Below are 24,614 nucleotides of genomic sequence, written 5' to 3'. Positions count from 1 at the left end.
GATTATGCCTTCTGAATGCTGTAGCCCCATAATACATGAATAAAAACAGAGGAACTTCACGTGTGAACTTTGGCCTTGATTCTCAAGAAATGGTCCGAAGTTTATGTGTGAAAGCAGTCTATGCTGACGTCATGCGACACTAAATGCGGCCTAATATCCTCAGGTAAAGGTGATCGGTAATTCCAAGACTTAAAACCTGAGAAGACTGAGCCTCTTTGTTCTTGAAATGACCTGCCAGAGAAGTCAATGCAGACTTCTTCTCTTTAATACTATTAAAAACACTATTTCAATGTCATTTTAGAGTACCATTATTTTTTTTAGAGATTATGCAAAAAAAAAAAAAAAAGCAACGGATGACGTGATCATTTTCTTTGCATATTAGAAACTCGTGATGAGAGGTAGACAATAATACGTTTAAAACATGGCATCCAAAGAAAATTATGTTGAGGAAATAAAGTACACACACTGTAAAATACGCAAGCATTTTCTTTGTGACCATGAAATTGACATTATTCATGACCTCGACCACGAAAGATTTGAGGAGACAGACAGAGAGGAGGAGACGCTCAGATTTGGGTGAATTTTGGTGGCATAAGAAGAAACTGGGAGGGGTTAGCATACTGGGTGGGGGCTGAGCTGTGAGACCAAGTCCACCCTTGGGAAAGGTTTCCAAGCATGGCACACCCCAGGGCAAGACAAGCAGACGGAGCCCCATAGGGTTAACGTGACAGTAACGTTGGTCGGCATCAGCCTTGCCTTCTCTCATCGCCATATCCTTGCAGAAATGCCAGACGCTTGGGTGGGGTGGGATTGTTTTTTGGGAGGCAGTGGGTGGGCAGTATGGCACTAACGTGGTCGAGTGGTAATCCCAAATGGCACATGAAAAGCCCCAGGTAGTGTCATAGAAGAGCAGTGGCGACTCTGCGCTATGAAAAGCCCGGGCTAATGTGTCAGCTGGGTGTTTCCCCAAATCAGCCTCGTACTCCACCAGGACAGCCCTCAAACGATATGGACTACTGAAGATGACATATGCTGAAGGCAGAGACTGACTATGTGTGCTTGTGTAATTTATGTCACTTCACACGCGCACAATCTTTTTCTCATAAACATCGACATGTATTCAAATGGGTGTGTGTGTGAATAAGCATCTGACTGCTTTTCTGTCAGAATACATCGTAGTGTATACAGTGCATATGTATAACCTGTGCGTACAGCGTGGATTCAAACTTGTGGTGGGTCCAGACATCTTTATTTAAACCTGATGTGGTTAAAGTAGCCCGTTAAGCCGCACTTTCCGGGGCTTCTGTGGTCTAAGCTAGTGTGAAGAGGTGTGCTAATCGCTCTGCCATTTCTGTGTGCGAGGTGAGCAGGAATGTTCCCTGTAGCCCAGCAATTTGATCACAGCTGATTAGAGAACGCGCCCACTGCCCACAAGGCGAACGGGTAGACGGGAGATTAGCACTGAAAAGTACCGTATATAGGAACAGAGATTTTGTTGTTAGCTCAGAAGCAGCAAAGTATCTTAAAAGATACCTTTAAGTGGAAACCTGAGCCACACATAGAGCTTGGGTTTTGGACTGTAGAGAGGAGAAACAGCAGCTCCTTCCCCTGCTCTCCTGCTTCTCCCCTGACAGAGCCGCTGCTGCTGATCGCGCTGCCTCAGGCCTGTTGTGGCTGGATGCTGCCGTCCAAGCCTACATGTCAGTGTGAGACAGGCTCTATCTGACCTCTCTAGCGCTGGGGGTCTTCCAGCCCCAAGGAGCGGCCCCCCGCTCCATCACATCCCTTCCAATTACTGACATCCTGCCGCTTTTGAACACACAGGAATCATAGTGAAGAATAGCAGAGGTCAGACTGCAGATGGAGAGGGGTGGAAACTGCAGGGCCTAAGTAAGAGGGAAAGAAAGAGAAAAAAGGGGGAGGAAGAAGAGTGAAAAGCTATTTGTGTCATTGATGCCTCTGTAGCCCCTCCACACTTTTTTCAAGTCTTATGACTCAACCATAATCAGGAGCAACTGTTTCAACACCAAAGATGGAGGGGCGGTGAGACTTAAAAATGCCCTCCCTTTTAGTAAAAACAGAGAAAACAAAGCACATCCCCCTGTGACTCCCAAAAGAGAGCAGTTTGAGTTTATACTGTTAACAAGTTTTTTATCCATGATTTAGTATTTAAATCTGGGAAAAACTTGAGGATTTGATTAACATGGAAAGAAAATTTACAGAGTAATAGGCAATCATGGGCTGAATGAGTGAGAGATTTAAGTAAATAAGCAGCATTGAGGGTGACAGGAGACTCACAAGCTAAGAATGATTTCAGTGCAGTGTATTTCACTGCTGAACGAACTGATGTTCTCAGGGAATGGTCCTTGGGTGGGGGCAGGGTTGAAGGCTGGTTGCATGCTTGTGCATGTGTGCATGTAGGCTGTGGCCATCATATAATAAATGGCATATGAGATTGGTTGGTGTGCCTGGCAAGGGCCCAGTGCCCTTAAACGCAAATTAGCCTTTCCAAACCCATATCCCCCTGGCACAATGAAAAATCACACACACACACACACACACACACACACGTATGAGCACACACACTCGCAAATACAAAACCACACTCATACATGCACACTCACACATTTATTTAAAAAAAAAAAAAAAACACACACACACACACACACACACACACACACCGGTGACCTCACTCTCCCAAACTATGCTGAACACTGCCAGGCCAGAAATCCCTCTAAGGCCTCCCTTTCAGACTCTAAGCACTGTGCTGCTGAGTAGCCATATCATGGGTCAAAATGGGGTCATCACAGGCCGCTATTAGACTCCAGCAATCCCTGCATTTCAAGCATGTAAAATGAGCATCACATTTGCAGGAATACTATTTCATCAAATTAGTTTTGACGTGTTTATTGTTGTGTGGAAAGTATAAAAATAGTTTCCCTTTATTAAATAAACTTACCTCGCGCTCTATGATTTTTGTTGGTATTTTAGCCCAAGCGAAGTAATTCTGCGAGCTCTCAGTGTGTGTGTGTGTGTGTGTGTGTGTGTGTGTGTGTGTGTGTGTGTGTGTGAGAGAGAGAGAAAGTAGAGTTTAAAGGGTGTTGAAAACTATTAGCCCGCTGCAGAGAGGCACTGTGCAGAGAATGAGTGATGAATTATTGAAGTGGCTCTTTAGTGTGAATGAAGTGTTGAAAATGTCCATTGCCACGGACCACTCCGACGTTCCTGCACAAGCCTTTCAGTTGCACTTGTTAAAATGCACGTGTTGGTTCAGATGGCTACTGTTCCACGCCTATTTCTCTGGAAACATTGAGAAAACAGCGGAAAATGGGCAGATATCGTTTTCTTGTTTCATGAATCTGAACATCCTGCTCTTCGCAAAAAATTTCACCTCTAACTGTCACTCCTCTTGCAACTTTTTCTTTTTTTTCCCCTCCTCCAACGAGCACTTCAGAATTTTCTCTTGTTATATCACATTCACTGATCAGTCTCTGTGATTCCTCTCTTTCAAGTCTTCCCCTTTTTCAAAAAGCAGTTTCCACTGGGGGTACAGCAAACAGGAATCTGAACCCAATGCGTTTTGACAGCGGGGCTGCTGCTGTATGTTACACCCCAGTAGCACCAGCGGAGGAGGCTGGCAGGGGGAGCTGCAAAAGAAGAGGAGGAGGGCTCTCAAACGCACATCACACATGAAAGTCACCTCACTCCAACCGGGAAAAAATCACGGGTCCTGACGGAAAGGTAACAGCCAGCCGCAGGCACTCGGTGAGTTGCTAGGAGACAGGGAAGCACTGTATGGTCGATGGGTTGAGTGAATGGCTGGTGTATTCGCTCAGATGGAGCTCACTGACACATACAGACGTACTGACAGCATACCGCTAAGCATAAATAAATTGAAGCTTCAAATATAAAACAAGCCATGATTACTGCGCATAATTACGATATGTCAGGAAACAACCAGAATTTCACAATCCACAGTTTGCACAAAATAAAAACAGTGTTGCATTTAATTCAGTGGCACCGGTGCAACCTGGTTGCCCATATTATCCCAAACCTCTTGAAGTTGAGCACAAAGCGTTGATCAGCACTGTCCCCAGAGCTGCATGGATGCACACATACAGTTGTCTTTCATATACTAAGGTGTTTTATGGTTGTGGGTAATAAGATGGCTGCCTTTGTCTCTCCTTGACCCATTGCTGAACCTGCCATAGTTGACACCACCACAACAGAAGAGACGGGAGATGACGAGAACCAAGCAGCTACACCTTACTGTGTTCAGTCAACAAGAAAAGCTTCATTCCCGGCTCATCCAACCTCTTAATTTCAGTCTCTTCCCTTCACCAGATTTTCCTCCCCATCACGCATACATTCCTACGAGGAGAACATCCAGGGCATCATGTATGCCATGAATGTGTTTCCAGTGATTTAGGTTTCTCACTACGCGGTGAGAGATGCTCTATGGAATGAGCCAGGCTGCCCACAGATAGCCTCCCCACTGCTCCGTCCAAAACCTCCTAACTCGCCTTATCTAAAGTATTTGAAGGGGAGGACACAGGCGCCCTCTCTCCCATTATATCATTATGTAAACACAGGACTTTGCCACAGGTTGACAGACAGTATTTCATAAATCAGCAGAGAACAAGTCCACGTTGATTATAGCTTGCTTACATCATTGTGAGAAATCAATCTGTTTAATTGGTCAGCTTTTGTCAAATATATTAGATTAAGACCTGCGCGAGACCATCATATTGAAGAGTGTAAATGAATAAGCTTTCAGCTGTTAGGAGTCAGGGCTTGTTGTTATGATTTAATGTGCTTACTAAACATGTTTTTCCTCACTTGACCACACTGGGGGCTGATGAAAGAAGAAAAGATAAGGCCAAAGAGATGTAGGACCAGTGCAACTCATCTTTAAAGTGGCTCATTTTATGATTGCAGTCACAATGATATTAATAATGAATTGACTCGAGTTTGGCAACACTAGCTGAAGCGCATATAAAATGATTGGGGGGGGGGAGGGGGGGAGGGGGGAGCCATTTGATAATGCCGAGGAAGACTATCACCTGTGTTTGACACATATACCTGGCCCATTTTGCATATGATTTTTTTTTTCCATCAAAGCAGGCTCGGTTTATCTTCCCCTTCACCGTTTCTTAGTCACGTCGACCACTTTAGCATTCATGGCAAGCCACAGCAAGGCACAAAAACAAGTGGTCTATTCAAATTAAATCAGTAATGGCATTGTCCATATTTCAGGCAGGTCATGCGTTTTTATTTATTCAAAGAATGAAGACAGGTCGGTTCCTCTCACAATTATCTCTTTTCATTTAAAGAATGAATGTGCATGTCAGGGCTTCTTTTACTCCCTTTCTTTCTATTCTAAAGTCCCCACATCCTCACTGCCCCCGCCATCACTGGGCGACAGTAGAGGTCGTTAGTGGAAGAGGGATGATGCCAAACTTGAGTGGAGTCGGGCCTTATCTCTATTCTTTACACTCTCGCTTTTGTTTCAAGGGCTTTGTTTACACACGCCCCATTAATCACCTTCTGCCTTCCCACAATCCCACAGCATTTAAAGTGGGTGCTCGTCATGGGGACAATGTGCAGCACAGGTGCCAGTGTAAATATTCTTCCTTCTCTTAAGGAAGGGAATGAAGTTCCCCAGAACTGGTCACCTTCTCCTCCCCGGTTTTGCCATTTTCTTCGCTTAACTCTGCCCTTGGCCTTGATAACTATCTCGACATCTCGCTCTCAGCTGGTGCAGGAGAGTCCCAATTGTCAAGACATTCAAGCTCTACCCAGCTGGGCACCAGTCTATTAGTGCCACCCTACACTACTTGATCCGGTCCCACCAGCTGACTGACGCTGCCCTCGTGTCTTGACAGGGAAATGTGAATGTATGCAGACTGGATGTTGTTGAGCAAACATTAATCACACCACAGGAAGCCATGGTGAGAAAGGAAGATGGACAGAGGGGAAACCACCCACCAATGGCTTCAAGGACTGCAGGGTCACCTTTGTTAAAACACTTCTCTGCACAGCGCCGTAAACCCAAATGGTATGCAGACAGCTCTTCATCTGCCTCACTGTAGGTAGGACGCCGCAACATTGTCATGTTGTGCAGCATCCTTGTCCTTTGAGGCATCTGGATGAGAAACACTGCCTCTGTCTCTGAAACGGCGTTGACGCTGATAATTTCAGTGAATGGTGAAAATAGGTGAAAACAAAAGGGGTTGTTCGCTTTCTTCTGCATGTGTTTCACTGCAAAGTATGGTTGCATTACAGCATTTAAACACTGGTCCAAGAGAGTATATGTGCGATGCATGTGTCGGAGCTTACTGAGAGTGCGCTAATGCATAGCCCTGTTTAATTGCATAGTCAATGCATTCATCATTCAGAATGCAGAGCCCGGCTAAAATGAATTATCTGGCGGGGGAGAACAAAAGAGATGTACATTGAGTTTGTGCGTAATTTATTGTTGCAGAGTGAGGCGAGCAGAGAGCAAGAGAGGCTGGGAGAATTAGAGGCAAACGGGTAAGACAGAGAGACACGGAGGAGGACAGGAGGAAAGAGGAGGGGAGGGGGGGAGTGGAAGGAGAAAGGCAGACACCGAAAGAAGGGGGAGGAAAGGGAAGATAGAGCAGTCTGGGGGAGGAGGAGAGAGAGGCATGGAGTGAAAGGGAGAGAGAAATGAGTAGGGGGGGAGAGGAGGTCAAAAAGAGTGGAAGAAAAAAGAAGGGAGGGCACAAGGGAGACGAGGAAGCAGAGAGATAACATAAAAACTTGAGATGGAAAAAGAGTGGAGAGATGGAGGGAAGCTTGTGTGTAGAGCAGAGATGGACCTGACACCTTCCTCCAGATTCCTAAGGGGATAAAACACAAGTGTGTGGATGTGTGTGTCCATTTCCATATGCCTGCACAAGTGTGGAATGTGACAACAGAGGGTCTAGGAAATCTGTCATGTTGTCATGCATGTAAATGTTAAATGAGATGACAACAATACCTGAATTACATCACCCGTCTTCCATGGTCACTCTAATTGTACACACAAACAGACAATTTAGTTTTGCAAGGCTCCATCGCTCTCTGGTGAGTGCCAAGTAAATTTAGTATTGAAAAGAAAGCTTGTGGAAGCCATTGTTGTTTGAGGGGCGGGGGGCGGGGGTGGGGGGGTTAAGGAAAATCTATTTCCCAATACTATCTAACTGCAGTTTTCCTCCAAAGGACTCGCATTCCTGGTACTGGCTGTTGTCCCATTGATTCCTTACCAACATCATCTGAAAATCTATGAGCATAAAGGGCAGCCCTGCAAAGTACAAAGCACATACGTGTCACGTCATGTCCTATAGGGTCACAGTGGAGGGAAACTCACTTTCATCTTCTCTTATTCTGTTGCACCGCTCTCGCTGTTCCCTTACTCTGTGTGTGAGAAAGGATAGATTCAGACAGAGGAGGAGGAGGAGAAGAAGGAAAGTAGCTGAAAAACAGAGTGAAGCTGAGGAGAGAGGTGGCGGGGGGCGGGGGGGGGGGGGCATATGGATTATTCTGCACAGGTTGTGACATCTCCTGATAGTGCATTATACAACAAGGAGCTAAGCAATGCATGTTCACATCCTGTTTCTGTGGGATAACTCACTCCTGGAAACCTAGCAGGGGGCTTAAAAAAAAGATTATTGGCTGAGATTTGCTGATTCTTCTGTTTTTTTTTTAAGTGTTCTATTGTATTTTATTGTGTCTATTTATGTCCAAACATTTCCTGACAAATGACACTAATTGTTTCTCTTACAGCAGATAAAGTGTATGAGTGCTTCTTTTTTTCCTTTTTTTAAATAGACCTAAGCCCTTAGAATGTGATCACGGCATCAGTACAGCCTTCCTTGGACTGATCCATGCTGTCCTACACAGATTCAAGCAGATGGAGGCTGTGCCAAACAGCTCAGTGCTTAGACTGGGAGTAGACAACCCAGTTCCTCCTACTCCAAACACTTGCCAAGGATTTAAAATTAGACTGTGGAGAGATACACACTGTACTGTATGGTTTAGAGCTACGGCTGAGCATAACACAACCTTTTGCTAACACAGTCTTGATATAAATTCAATATTAAGTTAGGAGGAGGGCAAGAGAAGAGGGTGCAATCGGAATTCTGGAAAACTCAGCTGCCAGAAAGAGTTTCGAGGGACTTTAAAAACATTAGCATGTCAGTCAGATGTACAGCTATTGATTACCCGTGCTGCCTAATGATGATTATTTCCTGACTGCAGGCTCACTCTAAGGCATTATAGGAAAAAATATAAAGACTTATATAATATTTATGAGTTAAGCTGGTAGCAGTTGAATACCTTAGCTTTGGTTAGCTGGTCGACACAGCAGTTTCCATCTCATCTGCTACTATTGTAATAAAGGGTCTGCTAAAATGTTTGTGTATCTAATATTTGCTTAAAATTTTCCTTCAAGTCTGCCAGTGTATTGTCTAAGATTGGCACTTAACATGGAATTAACATATTTAGAATTTCTTTTTTACTGCTTGGGGGGAACCACTGACTTGTTTTACCCTTTTAGTCACACTAAAAGAGATCTCACTCCCAGAAATACACTGTTCAAAAAACTTAAAGGATCACTTTTTTAATCGGAGTACAGCATCAAGTCAAGTAGCAGAGGGGGTTGCTAGTCAGGTTCACCTGCTTTGGTGTTAATGAAATTAAGAAGAGGTGCACTAGAGGGGCAACAATGAGACAATCCCCAAAACAGGATTTGTTTTACAGGTGGGAGTCACTGACAATTTTTTCCCTTCTCATATTTTCTGACAGTTGTTTTCACTAGTTTTGCATTTGGGGAGGATCAGTGTCACTACTGGTAGCATGAGGCGATACCTGGACCCTACAGAGGTTAGGTAGTCCAACTCCTAATGCATGGCACATCAATACATGTTATTGAAGAAGATTTTCTGTGTCTCCCAGCACATCTCAAGCGCATGGAGGAGATTCCAGGAGAGAGGCAGTTACTCCAGGAGGGCCTTCTACAGGGCTGTAAGGTCTGTAACCCATCAGCAGGATTGATATCTGCTCCTTTGTGCAAGTAAGATAAGGTTGAACACTACAGAGCTACAAAATCACCCCCAACAGGCCATTGGTGTGAATGTCTCTAACAAAACAACCAGAAACAGATTTCATGAGGGTTACCTGAGGGCCGACATCCTCTACTGGGCCCTTTGCTCACTGTTCAGCAACATGGGGCCCGATCGGAGTTTACCACGGAGTCCCAGAATTGGCAGCTCATATTCACAGATGTGACTAGTTTAACCCTGAGCATGTGACAGACTGCCTCTAACATTGTTCAGCACGATCGGTTTAGTAGTGGGTAAGTTACCGTTATCTCGCCTCTACAGGTAACAGCTCCTTGACTGCCGGTAGGAATCGAGATGAAATCCTTGGACCCTCTGTTAGACCCCATGCTGCTGCAGTGGTTTCATGGGTTTCTCTGGCCTCATGAAGTGAGTGTATGCAAGCAGTTCCTGAGGATCAAGGAATTGATAACATTCACTTTGATTTTCATGGGGTCTTTGAATTCAGCCCTTTGTGTGTTGATAATTTCCATCAAATGATGTGGCATCCTTTAACTCCTAACACATGACCCAGTGCATATCAGTATAGATACCCAGCATGAGAGCTGATGTGTTTTCAGAGTTCCTTTAATTTTTTTTTGAGCAGCATTTTAAATTGTATTTAAGAATAGTGTGTGTCTAAGTGTCTCAGTGTAAATTTGCCCACTGTCTGTAAATTTCTGCATCTATGGTATATAACGTATTATAAGATTAAGGAAAAGACTCACAAGTATATATAAGTGATTTTTTTCTACCATGAAAAAAAAAAAAAGAAACAGGTCTAACCAACATCCACAAATGCTAACTTCTTCTCTTGACTCATCACTGAAGATAGAAGGCATCCATGGTGGTATGGGATTGCAGTAATGCACATGAAATGCGTAGCTTACACACACCATCATCCAGAAGCTGTCTTTCTCAAGGATGCTCATTTCATTCTTCACATTCCAGGAAGACAAACAAATCCATTCTATATTCTGCATGTACTGGAACAGTATGGCTCTGCATTCTGCAAGAGCTGGCTCCTGGTAGGTTACAACTGCCACACTTTAAAACGTTTGGTACATTATGAAATGAAAAATACAATGAACGACGGTGTAAGCTGTTTAGTTACTATCCTAATCTAATAAAGAACAGGAAAACATTTCACAACAACAGCTACAATGCCTCTACTCAGCAGTGGTTTCTGGCTTCATACTTAAAATAAGCATCTGCTTTGTTAAAAATCAAAATATTGTGAGGACCAGTCTGTTTACACAGATGAATGGGACTCATCTTCTTACCAGGGACAAAAAAAACCCACAAGTCCCATCAATCATTCCGTTTTAAGGTGAAGGCACGTTTTTAAGAAGCTAATTTTAGGATGGAGTTCAGGTTTACAAAGTCGCAGTTGTGGTTAATGTCAGAGTAAATCTCCAGGAAATAATCCAACTCAGTCTAATGTTCTGTGAAGTCACGGAAACATGTGTGTCTGTGTGTGTGTGATTTATGTAAATTAACCCTTTAAGATCCTTTCTGTCTCTCACAGCAGATTGCAGCGTGAGAGAAACATGAAGGGTTTACTGTAGTTTGAGGGTTGTGTCGCTTCAAATTAGGGCGCCATGTTTATGTTTAATCGAAGTAAATGGAAATACAGGAAATGTTGTAGCTGTCTTTTAATATTCTATGTGTTATATACCTGTACTTGCTAACTATAACCTAACACCATTTGGACTTTACACAGAAGAACTTTTCACACAAAAGGTTTTTTTCAAATACCCATAGACCACCCTGTTCATCACTTGATGAACAGGGTGAGAACAGGAATCAACAGTTCAGTTAATGTTCAGAGTTCATAGTCCGTCAGCAACATGAGTCACTGGAGCTGGAAGCAGTGTTACAGGTGAGGCCACATTCCCCTTTACCACCACACGGCTTCCTGCGTCTTCACCCTGGTGACTCAACTCAACTCAACAAAACTGAAACTCAAAAAAACCCATGTAAGCGCCCGTTTTCAGAATCAAATGTATATATTTTGTCGGCATAAATGTGAGGATGCGAATTCAAATGGTTCAGTATTTATTGCCTCTTGTGTCTGCAGTACATCAACGGCACTTTACTATGCTCCACGTTGAAACAAGGGGTTTAACTTCAACCCAGTAAACGATTAAATGAAAGTCACTCCCACGAGTTACACGATTATAGCTAAAATGCCTCTGGATGTCTTCCAACCTTGTTAAATACTTGTTACCACCTCAAAAGTGTGAGTGATCCATTTTTACACCCCCACATAGAAGAACGTGTGATTAAATGAGTTTTGACACACCCAACATGCCTACAAAATAACTATCATACCTAATAGAATTGTTATGTTGCTCTGCCTAGCACATGGGCACAAATAAACAACGTGCAGCAAAACAAAACTGCCCCCCGGCTTAACAAAAAAAAAAAAAAAAAAAAAAAAAAAAAAAAAAGCAGGCATGGAGCCACAGCTGTGTCCCACGCGATCACATCGACCAGAGGCCTCAAAGACAACATGTCTGTGTCAAAAAAAAGACAAAGTAGTGTCATATGTGGCCGCAAACCGGAATAGGGAGATATGAGAATCGCGAGTGGCGTTAAAGCGAAGAAAAGCAAGATAGAGAACAAAAAGGAGAGAGGAGGTCAGCAGGGGACATAAATACCACTGGCCCTGTCACAAGATTTTAGCCACACAACCAAGATCACACGCTGCATTTGTGCTAGATGTGTTTAGTTCGCTGCTTGTGCAGCTTACAACAATCCTGCAGTTTTTACTTGAAGAAAACTGATGTTTTCACAGAAGCTTAGATGAGAAGATGAATGGGGAGGAGAGAAAGGGGCCGGAGAGGATTGTGGGCCCAGAGGAGGAATACACAGAAAGGATGAGTCCTTTCTGAGAAGATGGGGGACAGCCAGAGCCGGGGCGCAAAAAAAAGAAGATCCTGTTTGCTGTCCCTTGATACAGTATACACACTAAATAGTCTTTGCAGCAGATTTCAGAGACAGACCCTTGTCTTTGTTCAGCTAATAGGCAGACCACTCTAAATGGGCTGTTTTTCAACCCTCTGACACAAAGACACTTTTTCATGACTCCTCAGTGCCATCGTTTTCCTGCTCTTCTTCTTCAGATATCTGGAACAGAGCGCTCTCTGTGTCTTGATGTGTAGCTCCCACAGCACAGGAGCTCTGAGCAAACTCTCACACACACTGCTCCCCACTGCCAGGCTCACATCCTTCGTGAAAACTGCACTGCGCACACAGACACAAGCCAGGAGTGAGTAACCACAGGCGCCCTCACAGGGTCCCATAGATTGAATATGTGAGCCATTAAATGACCAAAATGGTCAGTCATAATATCCAATTGCTGAAATCAACATTTTACAGCAGCCCATAAAGTTTTTGCTCATGAAAAATAGAATCAATAGTACAAAATGATCTCCCTATGACAGCCTAATATGAATTTGTACCGTTTATAGAATGGTTCCACGACTGAATCATCACTCCGTATAATCATGATGTACATCTTAACGAAGTGTGTTGCCCTTTTCCAGGATGATCTGTACATGTTGTCAGTTGCACTGTATACCCAGGAGTTGTTGTTACTTGACTACTCTGAACCCTCAGGCTGTTTGGCACCTACTGGAGGAGAACTGAGGTCATTATCTAATAACAATTTCCACTGGTGCTTTTCAATCTGTATTCCTGCATGCAAACATTAAACAGCAGCTTCAAATAAACACAAAAAAGGGGAAAAAAAGACCAATTACATCTGTATTTTCAACCGCCACTACTACTCCTGTTAGTACTAGATCCCTATATGTCAAGTTTTGCATGTTTGTATATCTCAGTTTTAGTAGATTTTATGATCCCCAGAGTCATCAGCTATACTTACCATGTAAAAATCCAGAGTAGGTTTAATCCCTAAAGCTCGTCAGAAGTCAAAAGTTCTCCTCGTCATTCTCAAATTTCTTTACCTTTGCATTTACCCATTAAAGTTTAAAACCTTTGTCAAATTAAACAAGAGAAATACTTCTCTCTCTGTGGAAGAAAAACAACACTGTGACAAAATGACTGCTAAGATTTATTTACCATCTTTCTTTGCATCTCCTTTTTGTGAGGTAGGCATCAAATGTCACATAGGCTGTCTGTAGACTTTGATGGATCAATCTCTCTCCCACCAGCCATCCCCAGGGCTTTCATCTGCTTATCTCTGACCACTGTCTGTCTGCCTGACCGCCTCGCTGCTCATTCACACTCGGAGGCTTCCACACAGCCCTGCAGCTCTCACTCCGTACCCCCAAAATCGAGGGGGGGAAAAAAAACCTCTATACATAACATAGTCAGTGATCTCAACCATTAATGGAAGTGGGTTTTAAAGGGAAACATCTCTCACTTCTCATCTTTAACCACTTTATTCTAAAAATGTACGTCTGTGTTAAATACTGCGTATGAATCATGCCTTGGTGACTTAGCAGTCGCTATTGTTGGGCCTCCTTCAAGCCCATTAATCACATGTGTAAAAGCATATAGACACCATGCTTCCCAAGTTGCAGTTGTGAAAATACTGGTCATTGCTATGATGTCATCACAGATCCCTAACCAAAATGCGCTGAGAAAAATATCCTGGAATAGCAGTAGAAGAGGTAATGTATGAGATGAACATAAACACTAGGGTTTTTCTTCTTGTTATTGCATCAGTCACCCTCCATCTGGGAATCCAACAGAACTTAAGCTAAACTTCAAATCATTATTTGTGGCATTCCTGTGATTTTAATCTGTGTTTAACAAATACTTTTCAAGTTATATGTTTTTGGTTTGGGGTTTTTTGGGCTAATTTGTTGCCGTTTTCAGCTTTACCTGTTAGAATAGAATAGAATAATCCTTTAATTGTCCCACAGGGGGCAATTTGGGTGTAACAGCAGCAAGAAAGGCACATATACAAACAAACAGTAAACAAGACACAGAACAGAAACATACACAATTTTTACATATTTGTAAAAATATGTTGAATGCAACTAGTAGGAAGCTCGAGCTCGTGGTCTGTCTCTGTCTCACACGCTTATTCAGTTTTTCCACTCTTTTTATAGATCTTCACATACAAGCTTATTTACATTAACTACAGAAGCATATTTTAAATGTGACTGCTGCTTCTGGAGGCTTTCCCACCCTCTCCAGAGGGTCTTTTCAGCCACAGGGCTGCTGTAGTGATGGGATTAAGGGAGACCTGGAGCGTGTCCATGTCTGGAGCTGAGCCGGACCATGCTCCGACGACCCACCAACCTCAGCGTTATTGTTCTGCTTCCCAGCGACCCACTCCAGGTGCCAGGCAATAGAGAAGATGCTCCAAACTTTCCCAGGAATGAGGCCTACTGACTAAAATAGTTCATTTAGCACCTTTAGCAACCTTTGCTAACCCCCGCCTCCCCCCCCCCCCCCCAAACACAAACGCCTTCACTTCTAACACTAACTCACTGAGAATCTGAAAAGAAGACTATCATCCCAACAGAAGCAGAAGGGATGTCTTTCTTGCTCTTTCTCTCTCTTGTGTTGCTTGCTCCTTCACTCTTTTAAATCTAAATTCCTCTTTTTTCGGTCGGGTGTGGGGGGCCAATGGGAGGACAGTTGTTTTGTCTTCCTCCATTGGCTGATTTACATCTCCACAGCTTCTCTATCAAAGTGGCCATTGTCAGTTTTGACCTATGAAAATTACAGAGGACACTGGGGGCCTTTCTCCTTTGACAGGCTAGCTAGCACACAGACAAGCGTGAACACACACACACACACACACACACACACACACACACACACACACACACATATATAAACACATAAAGACACAGTTTAAATACACGCCCACAAGATGCACACTATCCCATTTTATTTATTTTGATTCAACACAGATGATCAGCCAATAGCTGTCCTCTCTACTGTTCTTCCCTTTCTAAACCTCCCGGGACCACAGAAACGAGGGATAGAGAGAAGGAGGAGGAGAAGAAGGGAGGGGAATCATCCAGGAATAAGGAGAGGAATCCATTTGCACACCAATTGTTTTTCCTTCTCTCTGAGCCAGGGAAAGGAGAAAGACCACCTCTTTCCCTCTGTGACCACGGTCCCTCCTTCTCCTCCTCCCTCCTTCCCTCCCTCCTCTGTGAAAGCAGCATGAATGGAGAGCCACATTCAGTGGGGATGAATGGGATGGGGTGGAAATGGGTAGGGGGTCATTCTGACCACCCCAGCCCTCCAATACCAGAGCCACATGTGCAGCATATTAGCATATGAAGCCCTGTCACTGCTGTGTCCACCTCCCAACTGACCCGATTCGTATTCGGGCGCACACAAACACACACATATGCATGCACACACAAACACGTAGATCTTTTGGGTCAGGTGGATGCTGTTTTATCACCAGAAATCTCTGAGCAGTTTAGAGGGATTGTGCATCAACAGGACAGTAAACTTATGGGCAACAGGAGCAGCAGATAGTTAGCAAGACCTGTGGCAGGCAAGCGGGCCTCACACTAAAAACATAGCTAAAAAACAAAAAATGTCAAATTAGCCTCACAATAGCTATAAGAGATGACTCTTCCACCTTTCCACCATCAAAATCAATGGGGAACCCGTACAGCAATCTGGAAATCCACAAACCATTGAACTGTAGTTAAGCAAATTGGAAAAACAAGTGCAAAAAAATGTGAGAAGAGGGCCAAAGAAAATGTACCTTGGGCCCTCGCTGCACAGGGACCTTTTTTAGACTGCCTTTCCTGTTAGACTTTCCCTCATCGAGACAGTGCGTCACACGCAGGGAGTCTGCAAGCCCAGCAGATGTTAACCCTTTGCAAGCTAAACAGCAGTCTTTCCTGAAGAGCGCTCCTCGGGGCCAGTTCACACACTGTCTGCTGGGTCCGGTATGTTTGGACGGAGCCTCTTGCTACTCCACTGTACTACCCTAAGGCTCTAATCTGTTTAACAGCACAGCGGATTTACATGATCATATTACAGCTTCTACCACTCCAGAGTGCTTGTCCACCATTAAAAAACAAACAAACCAAAAAACAGCTCTGGTTTGCGGCCAACTGGCACATGTTGCATGTTGAGTTGTCAGAGCCTTAAACAGTTGCATGGTAATATCATAATATGAAAAATGAAAAAAAAAAAAAAAAAGCACCCCTCACCTCTGTGTTTACGGCCTCTATGTGTGTATGTGTGTGCCTGTGCTGGTAGGGGGCTAGTTATTAATCACTGCTTGAGAGCTGACATCAGGCAGCCAGTAAACGTTAATTAGGACCACCCAATGGCCGGGCCAGTGTCATTAGCTAATTGAGTTTGTTTATGTGTTTGTGGGGACAGAAGAAAAAGCCAAACACAAAAAAAAAAAAAAAGAGTTAAAAGAAAAAGTCCATGGAGGGAGGAGGCAAGGGAGGGAATTTGGAAGGCTGAGAGGGGAGGAAGGAGTGAGGGAGAGATGTGGGCTTGTCTCATCCAGCGCACTGTTGTAGTGACATGTCCTTCAGCTCAATCCATAGGGAGAACTAGAAAGAAGGAGGAAGACAGGGATTATGGAGGAAGCGAAGACAGAAATACAGCCACCCCCTCCACCATCATCCCCACTCCATCCCGGGAACCTGAGGCCTCAGTCATGGCTGGAAACTTACTCCGCAGACAAGCTATGGAAAGAAAGACTTACAAAAAAAAGGCACAGCAACATGATTTTCCCCACTTTTTCTCAGAATCTTTTCACATTGTGTTCTAACCCTCCAAAACCGCTGATTTCAGCAGGCTCTTTTTTTTTTTTTTTTTTTTTTAAATCAAACACATGCACCCCACACACAAACATATCCGCATGTATACAGTTTGTGCACACGCACACATCAACAAGCATGAGCTCATGCACCCTCCAGCCTTTCCCCCCATGTGTACGTTTCACACGCCACTTCTGTTGCCTCCCTTGGGTGTTTAGAGTGATGCTGTGTGTAGAGAGCAGCCAACCAAACAGCCCTGCATGGTCTCAGATGGCTTGGTGTGGCTGGCTGTGGTTATGCCTGTTGAGTTCGCCTGACCGCCACATGATGAATCACATCCCAGCTCCATCCAAAACGGCACACAGAGGCCGATACACCGGTTCCCTCACCAACACAGCTCGTAGCAGTGCAAGGCGGGAAAAACAACTGTCCTCTACCCGCTTTCTGCATGGAGATTAATTTTAACAAGCCAAGTCAGAGCTCTCAACAGCAGCAGGCTACAGAGAGAAGAAAGAAAAAAAAATCAAAATCCACCAAGGAGCAAAGGGGGGAGGAGGGAGAAAGCTGAGCCACAGCCCTCTGCTGTCAGGGTCTCTCTTCTTCCCTCTCTGTGATTTGTGCCCTTGGCCAGGTCCGATTCATGTCCCACAGATAGCTCAGCTCATGCCCCAGTAGGCTTGTTAAAGCAGTTGAATGAATGCCTACATGTAATGATTGGGCCCAAAAGCTAGGACAAAAACAACAACAAGAGAGCAAATCTAGGTGGACAGACGACAAAGTGAGACATTGCCCAGTTTGTTTTGTAACTTTCTGGTGCAGGATTTATTTTTTTTAGGCAGCTTAGCGGTCATTGAGATCATAGTTGTCTGCTGGTGAAACAGTTCCGATTTCAATTACAGTCAGTCAGTGACACAAAGGGGGAGGGGGGGGGGGGGGGGGGGGAGAGAGAGAGAAATATGAAAGAAACAATTCAATTTAAGCAAAGTATTCACTCTTCCACTGTGCTTTGGGGCACATGGCCTTTCTGTGTTAGCTAAATTTAAAGAGAAACAAAAAAAAGTCACTGTTGCAAAAAAATAAAAAAATACAATTTTCACATTTTCTGTGAAGCCTTATTTTTCCCATCTGCGATTTTAAATAAATTCCAAAGTAAATTCAAAATTTATTTTTAAAAAAAAATGTGTTTTATGTAAAGTGATTGATTTACAGCTCTACAGTAGAGCTATCATTCATTTTGAAAGGGGAATTTTATTTATCGACAGCTGCACTTCTTGATTTTTTTTTTTTTAATACACTCCTGAATTCACAGTAAATTCAGGACTGTACACAGAGTGTTCAGAATCACATTGCACATGGTGCTGCAAGCCAATTTTACTCATGATCTGTGGAAAAACTGATTTCATTTAGAACATTAAAGGCAGACACTCCACGCATGAATCTAAACTGCACTTCTGGGGTGTGCACGTTCAGTTACATGTGTCTTATTTGAGTTTGTCTGACAGAAAGGTGCCTGTTAGTGTGTTCAGAACAGTATGTGTACTGTCTGGCTGCTAATACGTCACCAGGGATTCTGCTTAGCCAATCACCTGTGAGCTTGCACTCCTGAGTGGAGAACGGCACTCTTCCAGTGAATAGGGTGAACAGCAGAGAGGGGGGAACAAAACAAAAGAAAAGAATGAGAAAAATAACCCATTAACGAGGTAGATTGCTGTTACCATGGCATCTTGGCATGGTTAAAGAGCATGGAGCTGTAGCTTACCTGCCTCCACCCCCACTTTCCCCAGTGCTCAATCTCCCCTCCCCTCCAGCACACCTTCTACATGCCCCAAAGGAGCACTGAAGCACTCTGTGGAGCACATCCATGAGCAAAGCTTCTCAGCTAGGCAGGGGTGGAGAGACAACCACCTGCACTCTGGGATTCAGGGAAGAAACTCTAAAATTAGCCCCAGCATGGGGTGCAGGAACAGGCGAGAGGGTCGAGGAAGGGAGTGCGGAAGAAGAGGAGAGAGAATGAGGGTGGGAGGAAAAGGAGTACGATGCAGAGACATGGCAGAGAGGGTGGTGACAGCACACATCTACTGAGACGCCTCTCTGCACATTCACTAGGCTGTGGCAAATTAAATGTCTGATCTAGCACTTCATAAATATAAAGGCACACACACACACCTCTCCACACACAATTATGCATGCTCATAAAACCAGCTCTCACACATCCACACATTCCTGCTCACAGGTGCTAAACACATACAATATCCACACACACACACACACACACACACGCATCATCATTAAAGGAGTTGCTCATTGTGAGATCGGGCTGTGGCTACACTGAGGCTTAAGCTCCCCGAGTGGTCCAGTGTCAGTGGGCATCTGTGTCCCCATGTCCCACTTAGTCCCCTGCCGAGGAGCCCAACCTGCCGCTCAGTGTGGAAGAGGAGAGGGCAGATGGGTAGAGTCCGATTATAGAGTTGTCTGACCTCCCTCACAGGCAGCTCTGTGCTCTATGCCCAGGGCCAACACAGAAAGAGTGTTTGTTGTTGGTATTAGGAGCTAAACGGCTTAACGGTTAGCAGACGTGCTTCCAGAGGGTCGAGCACACAGTTTTGACTTGCTGCCAGACCCTGAGAGCCAAAAGCGATTCAGGCATGGTTCACAAAAAAAAAAAAAAAGTAAAGAAAAGGATATGCAGGGTTTTCTGGAGAAAGAAGAAGAACTTAACTGTAATTAAGAGACGTGAGTGTGCAGAAACTGAATCCTGTGCTTTTGCAAGAGCAACTTTCTGCATTTTGTTTTAAAGCTTACTTAGCCATTCTGTATCTTGCAGCCAACTTTGTGTAGCAACACAAGATTTTTTATTAATCATAGGCCACTGCAGCAACAAAACACAATAAAGACGGCTAAACAGTTATCCGTTATTTACTCCCACTTGCACATTCTGCTGAACTTTTGCACCTCTCTAGCTCAGAGGGGTAAAACTCCAGTGACTTCCTGCTGGACTCTCCAGTGTCTGTCTTCAGAGACACCCTCTAAAATTAACACAAAGCAACAAACACATGTTAGTGTTTCCGGCAGCTAAGCCGCTTAATTATATGTGTGCTGCATGTGTCTGTGTGTGTGTTTATTAATCTAAGTTTTGTAAATGAAAAGCACACACGGCCAGTTTTTTCTGTGGACTTCTTCTACAAGTCTATGTACAAACCATTTCTAACATAAATACACAAACTAAAAAGTAAACTGCACTCAGATTAAGTTGAAGTACTGCTAATAGATTGTGTCAACTGTGAGCACAGGCCGAGATGAAAAGGGCTACAGTAATCCCCTCTAGCCTGTTGATTTCCCTAATCTCCTGCTTTTGTTGTTGCTGGAGCACAGAGGAGGGTGTGACAGGGTCAGGGGTGAAAGTTAAGAGCCTATATGGCTAGAGGATGGGGACAGATGAGGTTTCGTGCCCCGAGACGACTCTGTGCCTTTGGCTGAAACCACTAACTTCCTTTTTAACCTCTTCACTTGTCCCACCAGAAAAGAGATAAGAGCAAACAGGGAGGCCCCGTTTAGAAACACAAACATGTTTCTGACTCCCACTGTTGGACAGCTAGCCCTGTTGCACGCCTCATCCACAAGCACACACATGCTCTCCGACTAAGCGCGCCTTCGGCTTTTTTTAAGTTTTGATCCACGCAGAAGAAAACATCTTTAAAATTCCTTCACATGGGAATTCCTCCCGCTGGATTTCTTTTTACTTGTCTTTGTTTTTTTTCCGGTCAAAACAATTACGAACTTGTTATGGAAACAGCAGAGATAACAAGTTAAAGGTCATAGCGCTAGAAAAACTGTGACCGGTTTGAACGGTTGTACTACACGACAGAAAAATCTCCTGAATGTAGACTAACTGGAAAAGTTTGGACAAATGCAGCTCAAAAAGAAAGACGCAGAGAATGACGTCTGAGTTTACACACCTGCCAACACTCTTTTTGCCCAACATTATTTTTTTCTTTCCTTTTTTTTTTTTTTTGTGGAGGTGTGAAGGTCCCTCCCTGAGGCCAAATACCTGTGGGATTATTACAGCACAGCCTGAAACACGCTCGGCCAAAAGACCTACCCACTATCTTGGTAAAAACAACATCCAAGCCGGGGCGCAGGAGAAATCCCCGGCCTTTATGTGAAAGGCGACTGGAGGAGATGAGGTTGCACTAGCATGTCTTCTCCTCTGTGACCCCAGGGGGTGATAGGTTGAGAACAGTGGCTTGCATTGTTTGCCTGTTCTACCCCACCCCAACTCCTCCACCCTGCCTTCTCTTCACCTCATACCCCACCCAGCTGAAGATCGAGTTAACTCTTGCCTGCGGTCACTCCACCTTGCAGAAACTGAATACTGTGCCGTTCTCCATTTCTCTCGCAGGCCAGCTTGTGAGAGGTTAAACTTTCAGCCCCTTTTTCCACATATGATTCATTACCACCAGAGCCTCACTGAGGAGAATAAAGGCGGTGGAAGAGACCTGTTGCACCGCAGCATGCAGATATCAATCAGCCAGCGTGCTGATACTGTGGGCTTTGAGCCCATGGGCTCCTCTGAGATCTCGTGTGCAAATGTATTCCTTAGGATCTGTGTAATTATCAGTTTGTGTGTGTCAGTGCTACAGAGTTTGCACTGGTGATAATGTACATGTGGAATTTATGAATGTGTTTGTAGAAAGGGAAGAGGTTCCTTTGTCTTGTTCCCAAAGCTAAGGGGCAGAGCAGGGAAGCAGGGCTGGCCAGTGACTCATAAATCACAAGAGAGGATAGAGAGTAACAGCTCAAATTAAGATAAAACCTCCTTAATTATCAGCTAAACAGCCTGGTGTCCCCTCTCTCCCTGGGCTATCTGTCACCCAGCAAGCAGGCCCAGTCACTGGGGGACAGGCTTTACTGCTCCTTACACACAGAGTGGAGCTGACACACACACACACACACACACACACATCTGTCGTTCTCTATTTTAAAAACACACAATCTTCCTGTTTTTCACAAACACATTTAAAAAAAAGTTGTGCACCCATATCGCCATCTAGCACGCAGCTGTCAATCACAGTTTCTTGCAACACCGCATCTGTTAACCCCCCCACCACCACACACACACACACTCAAATGCATATATATTGTCCTCCTCTTCTTGTCTCTTTGCTTATTCACTGCACCAATTATCATTACCCTAATGATTTCTCAATGGCCCTCAGTCCTCTCCCTCTTCAAAGGCTATCTCTACCTTGCCCTCCTCCCTCTCAATTTAGGGCCCAATGAGATGTCCTGACATCCTTGTGTGCTATCATTGGCACGCACACAAACACACACTCGCGCACACGAGCAAGCCCTGTTGCGTGCCCCAGAGGTGCGTAGCGAGACAGTAGGTGGGGAAGTTCGGCAGCACGGGTGTACTCAAAGCTGGAGAGAGTGGTTCAATTTGTGCGTGCATGTCTCGGCTCACATATTTGTGTCAGAGAGGGGAAAAAAACAGAATGAGAGAGAAAAAGAGGAGAAGAAAGAGAGAGCAGAGAGAAAAGGAGAGACCAAAGAACTATTTTGGCAAATTTGGTGTTTAAATGTTCTTTTTTTTCCCCACTAACTCTTCTTCTTTTTTTCTCCACCTTCAGTTCTCTTGGAGGCAGTGTATTGATTTTATATTAGGCCTGAGCTACCATCTGGCTGCTTTTCATTCCTCTGTTTTTACAAAGCACAGAGAGCACAGAGAAAGACAGAGAGAGAGAGTGATCGAAAGAAAGCCGGCAAAAAATTCATTATGCGTTAAATAAAGACAGTCAGAGCATGCAGAACAGTTTTTGTGTGTAAGTGCGGGACAAAGTGTGTCTGTGCTTCAACATATCAGTTTATGTCAGAGAATTATGTGTGTGATGTCTTATATACAAGCATGTGGGTAAAGAATGCAAAGCTTACTAAATGAACTGCATGGAATTTTCTGAGTTTTCTCAGGGGAAACTCTTCACACCCCCACCCATAAGTTCCTTTATCCTTTTCCTCATGGTTGTCCCTTATTGACAAAAAGAAAAAGACAAACAAATAGTACCCAAGAGAAAAATCTCAGCCCCCGAGAGCCACAAATCTTTGTCTCCCTCCATCGTTCCCATTCTTTTCCCTCCCCGTCTCTTAGGAGCTAGGTAAGCAAGCACACAGCTCTGTCTCATTGCCTCCTATCACCCATTGATTTGTTTCATCAATGTGTGATCGTCTGATGACAAATATTTAACATCCTGCCACAGTATTGATCTGAATACTCTGAGTGAAATGGGAATTGGGGATATACTTTCCCCTCAAGAGGTCAGGTTTGTGTTTGCTGTCTGTCTGCAGTTCGTTCCGCCAAAAGCACGTATTGTTTTTCATGACTTCACTGGTGTACATCGCACGGGCTGCAAAGTTCATGTGACACTGCAAAGTCGTCTGTGGGATTTCAGTTTTACATCCGTGCATATTTTACATGCTGAGAAGATCTCGTGTGGTGACAATGCTGAATAAAATACAAGATATAGCATCAGTTCAGTGAGTTCTTATACTGAAATGCAATGTTAGACTCTATGGGAGAAGGGGAAAAAAAACAGAATATGTTTGGTTTCACATAGCCTCGCTGCGTTTGAGGATGCTAGCATAAGGCTGCTGATGCTGAGTAAGTTGTCAGTAAGTGTGGCTGTAGGGTACTGAGATCCAGGACTGCTCTGTGATTAATGGTAGGGGACGCGCCCCACTAATTGTGGATCCTGACACAGGCACACGTCCCCAGACAAAGCAGGACAGGGTAGAGCAGGGTGCCATGCTCAATCACCTTCCAGTGGAAAGCTCGTGTGCTGCTCTGATGAGGGGGGGGAATCAGTGCTAGGAAGGTCACAGGATATCTAGTGATGACAGTGAAGGAGAGTTCAGAAGAGCTTTTGGTATCTAACCAACTATAGGAAGTATAGTAATTGGAAGTATAGTCAAGGGTCTGTGTACAGCCAGGATAGGGATTTACAGAGTCGCAGAAACTTCAAGTACTAGTAATCTGTCCTTACATGCAAGTGATTACTCATTAGGTCTTACTTCATCCGCATTACATTATCCTGATTGGATCTGAAATAAATCTGCATGAGGTCTGTGTAACTAAATGCACCTGTTGCAATATGGCATCACAACAACTTTATTGCTTAACTGCATTCGGTTCTGCAAGGACTTCATCACAATGTAAAGTGTGCTACTTCTCTTTGCTTCTCTCGGCTGCACCATACGCAGGTCCAAAGTCCTTGCATTTCCCAGGAGTTAGTGTTTTTAAACATACTTCAACTCCATAATTTTACAATACAGGCAAGCTTTTTACTGGACTGACCCATGGACTCTGAAGAATAAATGAAGAATAAATGGGCCCCAAAATGCAAATGCTCTGTGCTTTTCTTCCACCTGCCGGCATCTTTTGAGAGCGAGGACAGATGGATGTCATGAATTGGCTGAAGCGAGGGACTCCAGACATTCAGCTCTATTAAGAAATCCCTTAATAGGGGGAGGGAGCCGGGCGGTTTTCATATTGTTTCTATCAGCAAAGAAGTTACTACAATGGGACAGTTCTCAGAAAGACTCATACTGTTAACATTTTTTTGAATGTTAATAGAGTTTTGAGTGCATTGGGTTATTTTTTTCCAAGCATGTGTGGGGAGTTGTATTTCCATGTGTGTGTATGCATGCATTAACATTTCTTAATTGTACCTTGGTGCCTCCACAGCTCCATGTCCTGGGTCTAAGTCATTCAGGCAGCGCC

The sequence above is a fragment of the Rhamphochromis longiceps genome, linkage group LG12, assembly GCF_057381845.1.
Source record: "Rhamphochromis longiceps isolate RC_006_pf linkage group LG12, R_longiceps_female_GT1.1, whole genome shotgun sequence".
Classification (NCBI taxonomy): domain Eukaryota; kingdom Metazoa; phylum Chordata; class Actinopteri; order Cichliformes; family Cichlidae; genus Rhamphochromis; species Rhamphochromis longiceps.
This window is presented reverse-complemented; position numbering follows the sequence as displayed.